Consider the following 20,230-nt stretch of genomic DNA (forward strand, 5'->3'; position numbering starts at 1 on the left):
AGACATAGATTGACAGATTCGAACTTCCGGGATCAATAACTCACAAATAAAATGTTGTAGAGACACTCTATCTCATCGTAGTAATGAGTCATCAAAAGATACTGTCAGTTTTCATTGTTCTCTATGAGCAGACTCGTGTGTGAGAGTGCGCAGGCACCTTCTACAAACTGCAACACCAAGAAGAGATGTATGCTGTAAATCGCCACGCAAACCAAGAAGGTCCTGTTCGTTATACTTGTTCTACAGCTTCATCATAATTTTGGTGAATTCTTATTGGCAAGATTGATGACTCTATTGTTATAAGGTATAGAGTCACCAAAATCACCTCGCAGTTTCATCAGTTGCTCCTTATACTACAGCAATTAGTTTGGAAAAATGTGAATTTTTCATTTTTTTATTGGCAATATCGATCAATAACTCTACTATTGTAAGGCGTAGAATCATCAAAATCACCCCACAATTTCACCAAATCCTCCTTGTTAAACTACAGCAGTTAGTTTGGAGAAAATGTGATTTTTTCTTTATTTAGGGGATACAGAGCCTCTGCCCACTCACATCTAGGGCAGTCTGACCACATGTCACTGTTCCTCCTGCTTACAACAAAAGAAAAAGCCTGGCCAAAACTGTAAAAATCTGGCCCAAGAAAGCATCTATGCAATTGCAAGACTGCTTCCAACATACCGACTGGGATCTGTTTTTTGATCTTGATCTGGGAGCCTTTGTTAGCACAGTTCAGTTATAACAGGATCTGTGTGGAAAATGTGACCATCAACAAGCAGAACCGTGTGTACAGGAAACAATGGATGACTAACCAAGTCAAATCCCTGTTTTGTAGGCCACTGTGTCCACAATCATCCCAAACTCCTTGACCTGAGTCTCAGCAACTCTCTGTGCATGTGGATTAAAAATTTCCTGACCAAACGACGACAGACAGCCTCTGTTCCTTAACACACTAAAGGAGAGGACGTGGATAGGGTCCTCTTTAACATAAGGCCCAACAGTGGCTGTACTTCCTGAGGGTATTGAAGAAGATCAGCCTGTCTGTAATAATGGTATGCAAACTGCACAGAGACATCTCAAGGAAATTCAATCGAATGCAACTGGACTTAGTTATTTGTCTTTGAAGACGTTTCACCTCTCATCCAAGAGGCTTCATCAGTTCATGCTCGCTCGACTAGGCTGGGACCACACGTTTTGAGGGCATCCCTCAGGTGTTTATGTTCTTCCCCTTGGGCCTCCGAGCTGGTGGGTACCTTATCAGCTCTGTGTTGCAGGGTTCTGATAAGACCAAGTTTGTGTTCCAAAGGGTGGTGTGAGTCGAAAAGGAGATATTTGTCTGTGTGTGTGCCCTCAAAACGTGTGGTTATTCCAGTTGGACCTTTGTGAAAACTGCAGCTGGTTCCAGGAAGAACACCACCAAGGTGGTTGAGGAGGAAAAACAGGACAAAAGAAATAACATAATCATCCCATATGTATCTGGGGTATCAGAAAAACTCAGGAGGATCTTCAGCAAGCACCGTATCCCTGTGTATTTCAAACTCAGCAACACACTCAGACAGAGACTGGTACATCCCAAAGACAGAACACCACACACTCAGAAAAGCAATCTGGTGTATGCTGTCCAATGCAATGAGGAATGCAAAGACCTCTACATTGGGGAGACAAAACAACCACTACACAAGCGCATATGTCAGCACAGGAGGCCCAACTCCTCAGGCCTAGATTCTGCTGTCTACCTACACCTGAAGGAGAAAACACTCCTTTGAGGATAACAATGTTCACATCTTGGACAGAGAGGATAGATGGTTTGAAAGAGGAGTAAAAGAAGCCATCTATGTGAAATTAGAAAAACCATCTCTCAACAGAGGAGGAGGTCTGCAACACCACCTATCTCCAATTTACAATGCTGCCCTTTAATCCCTTCCCAGGAGATTCAACAACTTAGCTTCTAAGAACAACTGCCATTCACAAAGGACCCCATGTGACTCTAACGACTGTCGTTATAACACAATAGGGCATTAACGAAGTCGAAACCAACTTCACCATCCCCAACGACTGTCTCTCAACGACTGTCGTTTGGCACAATGGGGCACTAAACGAGCCTATGACACCACTGGCCATGTGAATGCCTCCACAGAGGTTAAATACCTGAGTCTCCACACCAGCTATTTGGACTAGTCCCAGCCTAGTCGAGCAAGCATGAACTGATGAAGCCTCTTGGATGAGAGGTGAAACGTCTTCAAAGACAAATAACTAAGTCCAGTTGCATTCGATTGAATTTCCTTGAGATAACCATGACCTGGATGAATGAGAATATTCACAGGCTTCCTGCACAGAGACAGACAGGAAAACTCTTTAGAGAGATATTACCATGTCTCAGAAAAACACTGGACTTCACCTGTCCACACATGACAACATCTTTAGGACAAGCTGCCTCAGCAGAGTCAACAACTTCATTGGAGATCAAACTCACCCCTCCCATCCTCTGTTCTCACTGCTGCCGTCTGGTGGGCACTGCAGGGCTCTTAAAGCACAGACCTCCAGGCTAAAAACACATTTTTCCCAACAGCCATCATGGAACTGAACTCAATAAACATCAGTAACACTATTACTGATTCATTACCCAGGACACACTATGTCAATACCTATGTGCATATATCTGGTCATTTATTTTATTTTATGTTATTTTGCGAGACATTATGTGCAATCTGTTTATTTATTTATACTGCCAGACATTGTACTGCACTGATGCCACTCTTTTAACTCTTTCAAAACTTTGTATGTATGAGAATGAGTATGAAGAAGTAAAAGTATGATTCTGTTGTGCTTTTTGCCTTCCTGAGTGAGTTAACTTGAGGGTTAACAACATTTGTTAAGAGTTGAAGGTGGAAACCTTGCTTCTGTGCAATTTTGTTGATAGCTGTTTTCCATTCTTGAATATGTCAATTAGAAACTGATAGCTTGAAGGCAGATGCACACTGTGTTTAAAATTTTCAGACAAGTTTCGCAGCTTGTTCAGCAAAAAAGTTGATTGTATTCTCCTTTTGTTCCGATATTGTTATCCCATACATGTATAAACTACTGGAATTGTGTAAATTCAGGCACAGACCAAATCTGACTAGCATTGCTCCACTCTATAAGTGTGCCTGACTAGCTTCCTAGCTGTTTAGCTGTGTCAGCTCGCTCTTTTTCCCTTCACTTTCTCCTTTTCAACTTTCCTTTGTCAAATGGATTGACTGTTTCTGCAGCTTTTCTGGTACTTGCATTGGCCCTGTCTTCTTCACCTTGCCTGATTCTTTCCCTTTGTTCTCTTTCCATCTTTTTTTCACAAATTTATTGCTCCGATTCTTGCAACCTGTCACTTGTTAAAATGGTCAACAGTGTGTGGGAAGTACCCTTGCTTGGCACTTTGCCCAAACATATGTCATAGCTTTAGTACAAGCCTCTAAATCATCAGCCTGATATTATTTAATTCTCATCATCTCTATGGCTCTTGTCTGATACTTGGGCATACGACATGCATTTACACACTTAACACTCTGTTAGTGGTTTTAATTCTTCAGAAATGTAATTTTTGCCTTTTGTATTCAATCTGATTCTGCACTGCCAGTATTCTGCCTTCCATAAGAAGTAATGCATTATATTGACTCTGACTTAGTTTAATTTAGCTGATTTAGCTTAGGAAATACTGCCACCGTGTGGGCGTTATGTGCAACTGCGCTAACTGCGTAAGTTAAGCTTCCTGTTTAGTTTCCTACTCTTGTATTCAGTGAATTGCCACGAGTTTCATTGCTGCATTTACGTTCGACATACACACTGGAGCCTTGGACATTATTTGTCTGTAAGTAGATATTTTGTGTTAGCTTGTGATATAAGGTGGAACTACACTGATTTTGACTGGATTACGTTAGTTTTTCTGGCTCTAGATGTAATGATTGTTATTCATGTTTAGCGGCTAGTCATGCTAGCTCTCGTCACGAACGTGCAGGCTAAAAATAGCTCTTTACTCGGAGCTCTGTCAATAGCATTTCTGTTGAATGTAACACACATTTATTACGTGGAATTTATGTATCTTTATTTCTGTATTTTGTTGCAGTTTTACAAAAAGTATACAAGTGAATGTACGAGTGACTGAAGATCAGTAAAAACAAGAAAAGAACGCCTTGTTGATTTATTGGGATCTCGACCATTCATTTACATGTTAGCTAGCTGTCTAGTTCTGCAAGCAGACTGGAACGCAGTGCGAGGGCAGCATAGCCAGCGAATCACCCACACTTGCGTACATTCTGTCATGTATCCAATATTCAAAGAGGGATTGCCAATACAAGGGATAACATTAATCTCAGCCATCTGCACCTTTTCTTTTTCAAACAACCTTTCAGTGAAGATTAGGGAAACACAAATGTCCATCCTTTCTCTGCAGCTATAACAGCTTCCACTCTTCTGGGAAGGCTTTCCATAAGATGGTTTTGTGCTTCTGTGGGCATTTTTGCCTATTTATGTAGTAGAGCAATAATGAGGTCAGCCACTGATGCTGGATGAAAAAGCCTAGCTCACAGTCTCCTCTCCAGTTCATCCCAAAGGTGTTTGATGGGGTTGAGGTCAGGACTCTGTGCTTGTCAGTCAAGTTCTTCCACACGAAACTCATCAAACCGTGTCACTATGGACCTTGGTTTGTGCACTGGGGCACAGTCATGCTGGAATAGAAAATTAATTAATTTGGTATATTCACTTCTACTCCCTGCTTAGGGCATTTGCCCATTCTCACATGTACATTAGTAGAAGAAGAAGAACAAGAAGAATCAACTTTTATTGGCAGTATATATATATATATTTACATACACACATACTGAATTTTACTACTGCATTTATCCCATCCTTAGTTGAACACACACATGCAACACCCAGCAAATTACATGCAGTGAAACACACACAGGAGCAGTGGGCAGCATCAAGCGCCCGGGATGCAGCGTACTGGGGGGTTAAGTGCCTTGCTCAAGGGCACATCAGCCGGCTAATGAAGAGGGGGAGCATTATATTGCATTAATCACTCCACACCCAAATTTTTCCAGCCCGTCCGGTGGGGGAATCGAACCGGTGACCCTCCCATCACAAGCCGCTTCTCCAACCTCTAGGCCACGGCTGCCCCCATTACATACAAACAAATTTCACCAAATTTTGCAATAACATGAAATTCTCTCAGAAACTCAGAAAGTATGTTGCCTTGTGTGCACACTCTCAAAACTATTGGCGCCTAGGATCGAAATCTGAACAAAACTTCCACATTTCCCAAAGTACGTGGGACCGATAATGCCAGGTATTGGTTTAAATGAAGTAGACACTACCCTGAAAATGTCTTTTCTATGTTAGGAATGTCATTCTCCCAGTGTTTCCCTTTGTTTCCTCTCCTTCCCTTTCCCCTGACAAGTTGGAATTCCAACTTGTCAACTTGATCTCGACTGACCACAGAGGATACAGAATTCACAGGGTTTGCAAACCAAGATGGCTAACCAGACCATGCACTAGATGTCTAGAGGATACTGAAGGCAATTTCAGTTTATGTCTATTTAGGTATCATTCAAAAATTCATCAAACATGGTAAGGCACAATAAAAAAAATTTCACTTACCACATCCTTGTCAGGTTGAAATTCTTGTTTACTGATGTCAGTTGATGGAGATGTCTGCTGCACAATGATCAACTTGTCAGTGAAGAAACTACCCTACAGTCTGATGATTTAGGCTGCTTCCTTATTTAGGCCTGATATCAAGGAGAACAGGGAAGTCATCCATACCCCAGTCAAAAGATGTCAATCTCTATACTGAAAATGCATTCCCGGGCGGTCAGTTCAGTCAATGTATTGAAAACTATGACATGAATATCATATGCCCAGAAATAGTCACACTCAGTGTATCTATACATGCAAAATTAGCCTATTGGCTGTTTTTTCTCTAAAGAGGAAGAATGAGCTCAGTGCATCATGGGAGATCCCCTGGCAGTCTAAGCCTATAGCAGCATAACTAGGGGCCAGCCTAGGCCAGCCCTAATTATACGCTTTATCAAAAATTAAAGTTTTAAGTCTACTCTTAAATGTAGAGAGGGTGTCTGTCTCCCGGACCCAACCCGGAAGATGGTTCCACAGTAGAGAAGCTAAAGGCTCTGGTTCCTGGCCACTCAGGGCTTTATATGTGAGGAGAAGAATTTTACTCTATACTGGATTTTACAGGTAGCCAAGCCAGTACAGGAGAAATATGATCTCTAATGCTGGTTCTTGTAAATAATCATGCAGCAGTGTTCTAGATTAGCTGGAGAATCTTTAGACTTACTGGGGAAATCTGATTAAAAGGAATCACAATAATGCAGCCTGGAAGTAATAATTGCATGGACTAATTTTTCTGCATCTTTCTCTTTCAAAATGTGCCTAATTTTTGCAATATTGCTAAAGTGAAAGAATGCAGTCTTTGAAATGTGTGTTACGTGAGATGTGGTAGGTGTGGTTGACTCCAGGTAGTAGGAGTTGACCACACCTATTGCCTTATGCCTGGGCAAAGCTATATAGGCCACCCCCAGCATGATGAGGCTCTCTCTCTCTGCTGCCTGGTGAGCCTGGGTTTGTCATACTTCTGTTTTGTTTGTTTGTGTTGTGTTAGTTTTAGTGTTTTGTTCAATCACTATTTTAGTTATCAGGGTACTCTGGTTATTTAGGTCTGTTGTGTTGTATATTTTGCAGTTCACTATTCACCATTTCCCCTGGCCTTTTGTTGAACAGGTTTGTTCAGGTTTGTCTTTCTTTTTGTATTGTGCTGCAGGGTGCTGCAGTGAGCATGGCTGGTCTGACTGCAGGTGGTTTGGTGATGGGGCTCTTCACCTGACTCCACACCCCCATATTAGTGAGCGGATGGTAATTTGTGCACACCCTTCACTTCTTGTTTGTCTCCCTTCATTGTTAATTTGCTGTGTGTGTATGTATGTAAGGCACAGAGGGCTGGTGTGATGCCCCACCCCATGTGAAATATTTCAGCTGTGGCCTCTGGCCCCTGCTGCCAAGCCCTCAGTGCTCTCCTGGTTTGCTTTGCATATATTTTAACTTCATTGTACATTAAAGTTCTGATATTTTTTTATATTTGTTTATTAATAAAATTGCAATCTTGGGGGGGAAAATCCTTGTCTCGTGGCCCTCCCTTTTAACTATTTTACAAGACCTCTATGGCTGCTCTAGATCGTGTGTTTCCCTGCAACAGTTTCTTTTCTAGGAGGCATTTAGAAGGAGAGTCACTTCAGGAGTTTTTGCATGCATTGTGTTGCCTCATGGAAAAAATAAAACGGTGTGCCCCAAGAGTAATGCGTGATGTCCCCATTCTTCTTAGGGACCAGTTTGTGTAAAATGTGTTTGACCCTGACCTTTGTAAGGAGTTAAACGTGTAGTTCAACAGCACCCTGACTATGATCTCCTAGACATTAGAACAGAAACCATACGTTGGGAACGGGAGGGGAGGCCTGATGAACCAAGGAGTAGGTGTCACTCTGTCCCCTCCTTTAATGCTATGCAGTTCTCCCAGAGCAGGGCACCTCCAACTCCTGGTAGCATTGAGATGGCAGAGTTGAAAAATATATTACAGAAAGAGCTCAGTTGTGTACAGGGTCGTTACGGCCCCCAAAGGTGGAGAATCTGCATACACCATTGCTCCAGTAGATGATCTCAGTAAGGCAAGGAATGTTCATCGCTCTCTGTTGAAAGACCACCCTGGACAGACAGATGCAGCTGAACCCTCTGTGGCATCCCCTGTTGAAGAGGAAGCATCATTTGATGGCGACCTGTGTATGTCCCCAGGCAGAAACTTCACCCTCAGTTCAACTGCAGATCGCTCCTACAACCACCACCACCATTACGACCTCAGAGGAACGGTCGTTGGTTACACACCCACCCTCTCAACCAGAGGACCAGCTAGTCACCAATGCCAGAGCAGTAAGGGGACCACCTGTCCCACAGCTGGCAGACACACTGCACACAGCATGGCAATAAGGTCATCGTTAGGGCCCCAGTTGGAAAAAATGGGGGTGGATTCTGATGGGGAAACCAGTGCTACTTTCATTAAGTGGTTGGTTCTTGAACACACCCTTGTGTTCAGGCCAACCCCCTCCCCCCACTGCTTCCTGAATAGGCTGAGGGCATTTAAGTCACCTGTGGCATCATGGCTGCCTCTTTGTTCTGCTCTGGCTGTCGTGTGGGCTTCCTCTGACTCTGAGCTCTCCTTTATTGCTTGGTTGTATTGGTGTCTGCATTTACTAGTGAATCAAGGTATGTGTGAACTACTGATTTATGATATGGTATGATGTGATGTGATGTGAAGTGGCCCTAATGAACATGAACTCCTGTCCTTTTATGGTTCTTCAATGTTGTGGGCACTCCTTAAGCTGGGTTAGCAACTGATAAAATCCACCTTGACTGACCTGTACTCCTTCTCATTCCCTCAGACACACAGCCAACAATGGCTGAGTCATCGGAGAACTTCTGGAGGTGACATCTGCTGGTGTTGTAGGCGAAGTCTGAAGTTTGGAAGGTGAAGAGGAAAGCTGAGAGCACACGATTCTCACAGCACTACAAACTCAGCACTCACCTGGAGAGTGGAGGTAAAGGTGAAGACAGTGATGGTCAGGTGATGGTGGTAGTGTCTGCTGGCCTGGAGATGTGTAAAGAGGGGAGAGGAAGGGTGGTAGAGTGGGTGGGGTTGGAATTAAATCTGTTGAAAAACAGGTTTAATTCACTTGCCAAACCCTGGTTGCCTTCACCTGTCCCTCTGGCTCCACTCTGTCCATGTCCTGAGGTGGTCTTCAGGCCCCTCCACACATCTCGTGTGTTGCTCTGCTCCAGCCGCTCCTCCAGATTCTTCCTGTAGCTGTTCTTTGCCCGCCTGATTGCGTATTTTAGATGACACTGAACTCTCTTCTGCTCCACTCTGTCTCCAGAAAAGAAAGCCCTCTTCTTCTGGTTCAGTAGGGCTTTTAGCTCAGGGGTCACCCAGGGATTGTTGTTGGAGAAACACCGTACCTTCTAGGTTGGCAAAGTGTTCTCCACACAGAAGTTAACGTAGTTTGTGATGCAGTCGGTCAGGCCATTGATGTCTTCACCATGAGGGCTGTAAAGTGTCTCCCAGTCTGTAGTTTGAAAACAGTCTCTCAGTCTCTCACTGGCCTCATCAGTCCTGGGTGTGTATTCGGGGAGCAGATGAATGAGATAGTGATGTGGGGTGCTGTGTCTGCATCCTGGTCACTGCACTGTGGAGCAACTCACAGGCAGCTGCTGCATCAGCCAAGGGAGGGATGTACACATTAAGATGAAAGTGACATATTTTGTCATTGGAGGGAACTCACTCCAACGAAATTCGTGCTCTGCATTTAACCCACCCAAGTGACGTGCACACACAGCAAACCCGGGGCAGTGGGCGACCGCGTGCAGCGCCCGGGGAGCAGTGGGGGTTAGGTACCTTGCTCAAGAGTACCTCAGCCATGGACACCGGGACGGGGAATCGAACCAGCGGTTCCACGATCCAGCGATCCACCGGTTACGGGTCCGACACCCTAACCACTGATCCACGACTGCCCCCTTAAACACAATAACGTGTGAAAACTCCATTGGGATGTAATAAGGCCAGCCCCCCGCCTTTCTGCTTACCACAGTCCTCCACTCTCCGGTCAGCATGCACAAGTTTAAAACCATCCAGGGAAACCACAGAGTCCGGCATCAGTCCATTCAGCCATGTCTCAGTGAAACGCATAAGGCTGCACTCCCTGTACTTCCTCTGCAGCCAGATGCAGTCGGTCTCGTCGGTCTTACTGGAGGGGTAATGGACATTTCCCATAATAACGGAGGGTAGATATTGTTGTGATCTCTGGCCATGCGCCCTGGAGAACAATAGAGAGGCCTACATGTAACCCAAGAGACCTGAATTCAAACTCAGAACCGGCACGGACTGTGTGCCAGCCATCTCCACAGGGGTCTGAGACAATGTCACTCAGGTAATAAAAGGTCACTGCGACCCTCAGTCGCTGCTTTTTCCCTGTGCTTGCTGTGACAATGAGAGCTATTCCAGGTTCTCCGAGGTGTCCAGCTCGCCGAAAGGGAGCAACAGTCAAACGTTTGATTATTATCGTTACTTTAAAATCCTAGGTCACAGTTCTTAAACTCGCAGGCCGAGAAACAGACTGCTGTGTTTTTTGTAACTTTCCTTTTTTCCTTCTGCCGACGTGGATCGCTGCAATCAGCTGATTGCACGTTAACGAGCTGCCGACTTTGTTTAAGGACGAAACAAAGTTAGTTTTTTTTTCTTCATCTGTGATTTTTCCCCACTGCTGTCAAGGAACACACAGTGAGACGCCGCATCACCAAAGAAGCGAAACAACGGATCGCCAGCACCCCGCTGAGGACAACGTGTCAAATGTTTAAGTGGACTATTAATTTTCCAACTCCGAAGAACCGGAGCAACTCACAGTAAGAGGCTTATGTCTGGGCGGACACATTATTAAGGCGGAGGAATTATTAAGGCAGATGCATTATTAAGGCAGAGACAGTGTAAAGTAGGGTTATTTACACATGATTTTCTTTAACTTATATGTGCTGCAATCATTTAACTTTTGTTACTAGCATTAAGATAGAGTTGCTAACGTGTGACTCTCGTTTATATGTGCTGCAATCATTTAATTTGTGTACTGGTATTATTAAGATAGAGTTGCTAATGTGTGACTTTCTCTTGTAAGTGCCACACTCATTTAATTTTTGTTACCGATCATCCAAATCCATCAGTTCCGTGAGCTTGCGCGTCACCAGTTAAAAGACCAATATCTGAGCAGATAAACTCCGGTTTACTGACTCCACTATTGTGTGGTGATAGTGTGAGACTCAAAAGAACTGAGGTGGTGATCTTTGCTGGGTTCTTAATTCTTTAAGTTCCTCTTCTATCTTTATCTCTATCTCACATTTTTACATGGGCATGAGTCCGAGCATGCGATCACGAATCTCCTCGCGAGACATGTGACGCTCAAGGATCTTTGCCTTTGTAGTCATTGTTTGCTACGTCAGCCACGTTATGTGGGCAATCGCCATCTTGGCTCTGAGCTGCACGTCCTGCGTGCCACTCTATCGCCATCTTGGTCTTGCTGACGTCACTCACGCGACGACCCGCCGTCTTGGCTTCGAGGGACACGTCACTCACGCGTCATCCCTCTGCCATCCTCGTCTCCACCGCTATCTCTCTCTCTCTCTCACACACATACACACACACACACACTCCTGTATATATGCACACCTATGTATAGATATACTCTTGCTGCTGTACCTGTGTTATCTTTAGTTAATAGTTAATGTGTGTTGATAAACTTAGATTATAATAGTGTTTATTACAAAGTGATACTTATCTCGGGATGGTTGTCGCTGGTTAATAAATCCTGTTATAGTTTAACCTGTCGTTGTCTGTGGTTATTGTGAATGTACTTGTGATAACAGCTGAATTCATGACAGTCAGTGCTCGGAATCATCCTTCATAATTTTAAGAGACTGTTATTTCCTATTTATTAATTTGGCTATTGGTCCCTGGTGACAGGGTGGTGCCTCGATTTTTATGTGCATAAAGCATACACTGATTTTTACTTTAATGATTATTCCCCATAATCATTGATTATTCTGCCAATAACCAAATTGCTCCTACTAGTGCACAACAATATGGTCTGTACCTCTGTTTCCTCTCCTGGATCTTTTGTCCCACTCTGCAGCCTCTCCTTCTAATCCGTATTTCCACAGGAATCTCTTGTTTCTCCATGTAGAGAAGAGCAGGGCCACATAGAGCTAACAGCTGATCCCTGGTGTAAACAATAGAGCCATGGCTGAAGCTGAAGGGGTTCCCCAGTAGAGTGCCAAAAAGGTCAAAAAACAGCAAAAAACCAAACTAATAAAAGTGGTGTCCCTGTGTGCACATTTGTGACAGGAATCAACCACATTAAACAAAACAGGTAAAACACGCCATGTTACTCATTTTTATGTTTTATGTATGCACCAATCACTAAGACAAATTCCTCCTAATATGAAATCTCTTCTCCTACATGGCTTACATGTACTTTATATTTTTATATATTTTTTTTTCTTAAGTGTAGCCAAGTGGATAGGGATTACTATGTTTTTTTTTTATTAGTGTCCTAGTATAACACGTAACGTCACTGTAAAGCCAGCCAGATTGAAGATCTTGAGGGAAAAATCACATGAAACCTGATATACGCGTGAACAGTCATCTTCCGAGCACAAGCAATGGCGAAGGTGTGTGTTTTTCGCATGTGTGCAAAGAGAACCAGATAACCATGTTCCGCTGGGAGTGTGTTTGGTGTGCGTTGGATGATAGGAGTGCGGAGAGCCAACCAAGAACATCTGTGACTGAACACTTTGCTCTTGTTTCACATCGGTCGGGGGGTGTCTATTTGGTCTACGTTGCGCTGGGAGCAGACCCCGATTGTCCCGCGTCAGCAGGGGAGATAGAGGGCTGTGTGTGCTACGACCTTTCTTTCTGTCCAGGTTAACTTGCCTGCCTCTGCCTGCTTCATTTCTGGTGTTGGACCCTCGTTTGGTTTGTGGACTGAAGTTTTGGTGTTCCTGTTTATCTACCTTGGTGCATTAATCTGATGCCCTGTTTTGGGTTGTTTTTTGTTTGACTGATTTCTTGCCTGCGTACAAACTAATCCATCCATCCATCCATTTTCTATACCGCTTATCCGTCAGGGTCGCGGGGAAGCTGGAGCCTATCCCAGCTGACTACGGGCGAGAGGCAGGGTACACCCTGGACTGGTCGCCAGTCAATCGCAGGGCCAACACACAAAGACAAACAACCACACACTCTCACACTCACACCTAGGGGCAATTTAGAGTAGCCAATTAACCTAATGTGCATGTTTTTGGTGTTGTGGGAGGAAGCCGGAGTACCCGGAGAAAACCCACGCAGGCACAGGGAGAACATGCAAACTCCACATAGAAGGGCCCAGACCGGGATTCGAACCTGGGACCCTCTTGCTATGAGGCGACAGTGCTAACCACTGCACCACCGTGCCACCCCTACAAACTAATCATTTAATCATAATCAGTCTCATTGACTACCTCACCAACAGGCCACAGTATGTGAAACTGTGTGTCTGAGGTGGTGGTCTGCAGCACCCCCCAAGGAACAGTGCGCTCACCTTTCCTCTTCACCTTCTACACTTTGGACTTCAGCTACAACACCAGCAGATGTCACCTCCAGAAGTTCTCCGACGACTCAGCCATTGTTGACTGTGTGTCTGAGGAGAATGAGACGAACTACAGGTCAGTCATCGTGGACTTTGTGGACTGGTGTGAGCGCAACCACCTGTGCTTAAACACCAGTAAAACAAAGGAGATGGTGATTGACTTTCAGAGAAGGACATTACCACTTACACCAGTGAACATCCAGGGCTCGGACATTGAGATGGTGGACAGTTTTAAGTATCTGGGTGTCTACCTCAACCATAAACTGGACTGGTCACATAACACTGTTACCCTGTACAAGAAGGGCCAAAGTCGCCTCCACCTTCTGAGGAGACTGAGGTCCTTTGGAGTGTGCAGGCCCCTCCTAAGGACTTTTTATGACTCTGTGGTAGCCTCTACTATTCACTACGGTGTGGTCTGTTGGGGATTGGGCAGCATGGACCGGGACAGGAAGAGACTAAACAAGCTGGTCAGGAGGGCCAGCTCTGCCCTGGGCTGCCCACTGGACTCCGTGGAGCAGGTGGGTCAGAGGAGGATGTTAGCCAAGCTGACATCCATCATGGACAACACCTCTCACCCATCTGCATCAGACAGTGGAGGCTCTGAGCAGCTCCTTCAGCGGCAGACTGCTACACCCTCAGTGTAGGAAGGAGCGCTACTGCAGGTCCTTCATTCCCAACTGCTCTTAGACTACATAATTCAATGATGTAGTCCTCTTTTCCCCACTTATAAGGACTTGTATATAGCTGTATATTGTACTGTGTTTACTGTACTTGTAAATTGTTAATTTATTGCCTTTATATTTTTTTGTAACTGTTTTTTGCACACTTTTTGCTTTTTGCGCTCTTCTTCTGTTCTTGTGAGCTACCACGACAAGTGAATTTCCCCACTGCGGGATCAATAAAGTTCACCTTATCTTATCATCTCAACTGGGAGTATCCACAACAATTTAATACAATCTTTCCTCAATCCCCTAATGGTATTGATGAATTACCAGAAGACTTTTTTGGTCTAGAAATAGGTGTAAGCTACGCCAGGGTTCCACGTTTTAGCTGAGGGGCCGCAGCTCACAGTTCCAGGGCTGGGTCTGCCAGCAGCCCCAAGCCTCGCCAGGTCTTCACGCTGCAGTGGACAGGCCGCAGCTCACCGTCTCCGGGCTGGGTCTGCCTGCCTCCATGCCATGTCTCGTCAGGTCTCCACGTCTCGTCAGGTCGCCACAGAGGCGGCTCATGGATCGGCCATTGGTCCCGGCCCTGCGCTCGGGCAGACCGCCTGAGGTCTCAAGTTGGATTCTGGCCCAGCACTCAGACAGACCGTCTGAGGCCTCACGTTGGGTCCTGGCCCAGGCCATTCTTGTAGGTAAAAAAGCAACGACACTTACTCTCATAAGTGTAATTGCAATTTCAATTCAGTTTATTTATATAGCGCCAATTCACAACAAAAGTTTTCTCATGATACTTTCCAATTAGAGCAGGTCTAGACCAAACTCTTTAATTAAATTGTAGTATAGAGAACCCAACATTCCCCCTTGAGCAACCACTTGGCGACACTGGAGAGGAAAAACTGCCTTTTAGAAGAAAAGAAACCTTGGAGCAGACCCCGGCCCAAGATGGGCGGCCATCTGCCTTGGCTGGTTGGGTTGAGAAAGAGAGAGAGAGAGAGAGAGAGAGAGCAGGAGAGAGAGAAAGAAAGATAGACAGACAAAGAGAGAGCAGGAGAGGGGGGTGGGGCATGAGAGAAGGAGCACACAAGTAGAGATGCATAGCAGCAGTATATTATGATTGTTCTGAGAGCTCTGAGAGTCTTCTTCATTTGTATTTTTCTGACAAAATACATACTATACCAACTTTACTATCGATATAAGTCCCAGCAAAGTTAAATAAATAAATGCATTTATGCTCAACATATTTAGCCATGACAGATCTCTGTAGCAAAAACACAATTCAATTCAATTCAATTTTATTTAAAGTACCAATTCACAACAGAGTTATCTCAAGAATCAGAGAGAAACAGGCAAAATGGGCAAAACGGGCAAAACCCCGCACTGAGTAAGCAGGCGAGGAAGAACTTCCTTTTAACAGGCAGAAACCTTGAGCAGAACCAGACTCAGGAATGGATTGCTCGATAGAGTTATGACTCTGGGTCATCCTGGCTACAGTGCTGAATAAAAACCTGGGTTTGTTCTTATTTTCTTCTATGAGTGATGAGTAGGGGGCGGCACAGTGGTGCAGTGGTTAGCACTGTCGCCTCAAAGTGTTATGTTCTCTGCCTGGTTTCTGTCTGCTCTGCTCCTCCCCTGTCTGTGTGCACCTGATCTCTGACTGTTTCTCCCTCACCTGTCTCTAATCACTCCCCATTAGTCCTGCATATATACCCTCTTGTGTCTTGTCTTGTTGCCAGTTCGTCGAAGTTCACAGCCTCACGTACCAGCGTTTATTCACAGTTATAGTCATAGCTTCATAGTGTTTGATCCCTGCTAGTTTTTGACCTTGCCTTTTTGCCTCACGATTTGGATACCTTTGCCTGGTTTGACTGCTTCACAGTGTACCGACCTCTGCCTGGAATAAACCTTGTTTTCTGCTCTACCGATTCGAGTCGTGCCTTTGAGTCCCAGTTTCACCTAGCCAAGTTCTTGACACATAGCAAGAGGGTTCCAGGTTCGAATCCCCGGTCTGGGCCCTTACATGTTCTCCCTGTGCTTGCATGGGTTTTCTACGGATTCTCCAGCTTCCTCCCACAATACCGAAAACATGCACATTAGGTTAAGTGGCTACTCTACATTGCCCCTATGTGTGAGTGTGAGAGTGTGTGGTGTCTGTCTTTGTGTGTTGGCCCTGCGATTGACTGGCAACCAGTTCAGGGTGCACCCTGCCACCTTAACGTGGTGGAGGGGTTTGAATACCTGAATGATGCTAGGGGCTATGTTGTCGGGGGCTTAATGCCCCTGGTAGGGTCTCCCAAGGCAAACAGGTTCTAGGTGACAGGTCAGGGGCTTCTGAACCACTCTTCGTTCAGAAGCCCCTGATGAAGGATAAAACAACAAGGATGTGTACATCGCCCGGATTGGCATTACCGGGGCCTCACCCTGGCGCCAGGCCTGGGGTTAGGGCTCGCAGGCGAGCGTCTGGTGGCTGGGTCTCCACCCACGGGACCCGGCCGGGTACAGCCTGAATAAACGACGTGGGTCTGCTCTCTCGTAGGCCCACCACCCGAGGGTTCAGAAGGGGCTGGTGCAATGTGGTTTGGGTGACAGCTGTGGACGGGGATCCCGGCGACCCAAATCCCGGACAAAAACTCTGGCTATGGGGACATGGAATGTCACCTCACTGGGGGGAAAGAGCCTGAGCTTGTGCGGGAAATTGAGCGGTACCGGCTAGAGATAGTCGGGCTCAGTTCCACACACAGCCTGGGCTCTGGAACCCAACTCCTGGAGAGAGGCTGGACTCTCTTCTACTCTGGAGTCACCCATGGTGTAAGGCGGCGAGCTGGTGTACGCTTGCTCATAGCCCCCGAGCTTAGCCACCATGTGTTGGAGTTCTCCCCGGTGAATGAGAGAATCGTTTCCCTACGCCTACGGGTCGGGGAAAGGCCTCTCACTGTTGTTTCGGCCTATGGGCCAAATAGTAGTGCAGAGTACCCGGCTTTCTTGGAGTCCCTGGGAAGGGTACTTGAATGTGCTCCGACCGGGGACGCCATAGTTCTACTGGGGGACTTCAATGCGCACGTGGGCAACGACAGTGACACCTGGAGTGGCGTGACCCGATCTGAACCCGAGCGGTGTTCTGTTGTTGGACTTCTGTGCCAGTCACAGTTTGTCCATAACGAACACCATGTTCATGCATAAGAGTGTCCATCAGTGCACATGGCACCAGGACACCCTGGGCTGGAGGTCAATGATCGACTTCGTGGTCGTGTCATCTGGCCTTCGGCAATATGTTTTGGACACTCGGGTGAAGAGAGGGGCTGAGCTGTCCACCAATCACCACCTGGTGGTGAGTTGGATCCGCTGGTGGAGGAGGAAGCCGGACAGACTTGGCAGACCCAATCGTATTGTGAGGGTCTGCTGGAAACGTCTGGCGGAGTTTTCAGCTCACACCTCCGGGAGAACTTTGACCAGATTAAAACAACAAGATGACCACACATTACCCAAGCCTGTCATGCCTGGGTGTTTGATATGCTTTGTCTTTTGATTTCTGTCCATGTGCCATGTTCCATGTTTGTCTCCCATGTGTTTTTTCATGTTTTAAGTTCAGGTCATGTTTCTTGTGTTTCCATGTTTTGTTTGAGTCCATGTGTTCCATGTGTGTCTTGTGCTTCCATGTATTATGTTAAAGGTTTTTGTCATGTCCTGTTTTATTTTGAAAGTGTCTCTTCCCCTGTGTGCCCTGTTTTCATGTAGCTTTGCTTTAGTTTTCCTGATTGCTTTCTCCCTCCTGATGTGTGTCACCTGTGTCTCGTTGTCTTGTCTATTTAGTCCTTGTCTTCCCAGTCACTGTTGTCAGAGCGTCTGCGTTATTTCCATGTCATGCCAGGAACCTTTTGTTGGTTTTGCCTCGCCTTGCCTTGCCATGCCATGCCATGCCATGTTTTTGCCAGGAATTTTGCCAGTTATTCACAGATCCCGAGTCACAGTAAGGTTGTGATTTTTTGAGTTTAGCTTTGTTTAATAAAAGACTTTTGCTTGGACCTGCCTGCCTGCCTGCTCCTTTTGACTCTGCATCGGGGTGCAGTAAATTTCTGCGTCAGCGACGCCGACTAATCTTGACAAAGCCGAAGTCACTGAGGTAGTTGGGAAACTCCTCGGTGGCAGAGCATCGGGTGTGAATGAGATTCGTCCTGGGTACCTTAAGCTCTGGATGTTGTGGGGCTGTCTTGGTTGACACAACTCTGCAGCATCGCATGGCAGTTGGGGACAGTGCCCTTGGACTGGCAGACCGGGGTGGTGGTCCCTCTTTTTAAGAAGGGGGACTGGAGGGTGTGCTCCAATTACAGAGGGATCACACTCCCCAGCCTCCCCGGGAAAGTCTATGCCAGGGTACTGGAGAGGAGAATCCGGCCGATAGTCGAACCTCAGATTCAAGAGGAACAATGCAGTTTTCGTCCTGGTCGTGGAACACTGGACCAGCTCTATACCCTCCGCAGGGTGCTTGAGGGTTCATGGGAGTTTGCCCAACCAGTCCACATGTGTTTTGTGGACTTGGAGAAGGCATTCGACCATGTTCCCCGTGGCATCCTGTGGGAGGTGCTCTGGGAGTATGGGGTCCGGGGTCCTTTGCTAAGGGCTGTTCTCTGTACTCTCGGAGCAGGAGTTTGGTCCGCATTGCCGGCAGTAAGTCAGACCTGTTCCCAGTGCATGTTGGCCTCTGGCAGGGCTGCCCTTTGTCACCGGTGCTGTTCATTATTTTTATGGACAGGATTTCTAGGCGCAGCCAGGGGCCAGAGGGTGTCTGGTTTGGCCAGGACCTTCAGCATGCGCTGGGGAGGTTTGCAGCCAAGTGCGAAGCAGCTGGGATGAGAATCAGCACCTCTAAATCCGAGGCCATGGTTCTCGACCGGAAAAAGGTGGTCTGTCCCCTCCAGGTTGGAGGAGAGTTCCTGCCTCAAGTGGAGGAGTTTAAGTATCTCGGGGTCTTGTTCATGAGCGAGGGAGGATGGGAACGTGAGATTGACAAGCAGATTGGTGCAGCGACAGCAGTAATGCGGTCATTGTATTGGTCCGTCGTGGTAAAGAGAGAGCTGAGCCGTAAGGTGAAGATCTCAATTTACCAGTCAATCTACGTTCCTACCATCACCTGTGGTCATGAACTTTGGGTCATGACCGAAAGAACGAGATCTCGGATCCAAGCGTCTGCAATGAGCTTTCTTGGCAGGGTGGCGGGGCGCTCCCTTAGGGATAGGGTGAGGAGCTCTGTCACCCGGGAGGAGCTCGGAGTAGAGCCGCTGCTCCTCCACATCGAAAGGAGCCAGTTGAGGTGGCTCGGGCATTTGTTTCGGATGCCCCCTGGACGCCTCCCTGGGGAAGTGTTCCGGTCATGCTCCACCAGGAGGAGGCCCCGAGGAAGACCCAGGACACGCTGGAGGGACTATGTCACTCGGCTGGCCTGGGAACACCTTGGGGTCTGCCCGGAAGAGCTGCAGAAAGTGTCTGGGGAGAGGGAAGTCTGGGCATCCCTGCGCAATTAGATTAAGTGCGCTATGCAATCAGCCTGCAATGCTATCAACAAAGTTATCAATGTCATCACAACTAGGGGTAGTGTATGAGTCCCCTAACACACTGAGCCTGGGTATTGTACTAAAAATCGACGGAATTGCTTCCTTAAATTTGGCTATGGCATTATCAGACAGACATCTAGTGAGCGTGCTTCTGCTGGGTTTTGTGCCATCGGCTAAAATAAACTCAAAAGTTATTAAATGATGGTCAGACAAAACTGAATTCCAAGAAGAGCCTGTTAAGTCTCCAATTTCAATCCCATATGTTAACACAAGATCTAGGGTGTGGTTGAAGCAGTGAGTGGGTTCATGCACACATTGACAGAAGCCAATTGTTTCTAGTATGGAAATGAATGCAGTAGCCAAGCTATCATTAACCACATCTACATGGATGTTAAAGTCACCAATAATTATAACTTTATCTGATTTAAGGACCAGGCTTGACAGGAACTCAGATAAGAATTGAGAGTATGGGCTTGGAGGACGGTACAATACAGCAAATAAGACTGGCTGACCTGTCCTACAGATGGGATGAGACAGACTAAGAACAAGGCTTTCAAATGAGTTATCGTCTGTGTTTGGTCTAGTAAAGATGGATAAATAAGAATCAAAGATTGCTGCAACCCCACCTCCTTGACCAGAGCATCGAGGTGCATTAGCGTTAATATAGCTAGGTGGAGCAGGCTCACTCAAGGAGACGTAATCATTAGACAAAACAAATCAATATTTTTATTGCTCATTAATAAGTACAGCTTTTGAGGAC

At 46.2% G+C, this 20,230-nt stretch overlaps 1 long non-coding RNA gene across 2 annotated transcripts; it reads left to right on the forward strand.

Moving 5' to 3' along the window:
• The first annotated feature begins 3,614 nt into the window (after positions 1-3,614).
• On the forward strand, positions 3,615-11,358 carry LOC124074251. Of its 2 annotated transcripts, XR_006845826.1 has the most exons (4): positions 3,615-3,841; positions 6,809-6,900; positions 8,475-8,630; positions 10,358-11,358. It is a non-coding gene; the product is annotated as an uncharacterized LOC124074251 (long non-coding RNA). The 2 variants fall into 2 exon arrangements; XR_006845825.1 differs by lacking the exon at positions 10,358-11,358 and having other exon boundaries at positions 8,475-9,449.
• The last annotated feature ends 8,872 nt before the right edge of the window (positions 11,359-20,230 follow it).

The sequence above is a fragment of the Scatophagus argus genome, chromosome 17, assembly GCF_020382885.2.
Source record: "Scatophagus argus isolate fScaArg1 chromosome 17, fScaArg1.pri, whole genome shotgun sequence".
NCBI classification, from domain to species: Eukaryota; Metazoa; Chordata; class Actinopteri; family Scatophagidae; genus Scatophagus; species Scatophagus argus.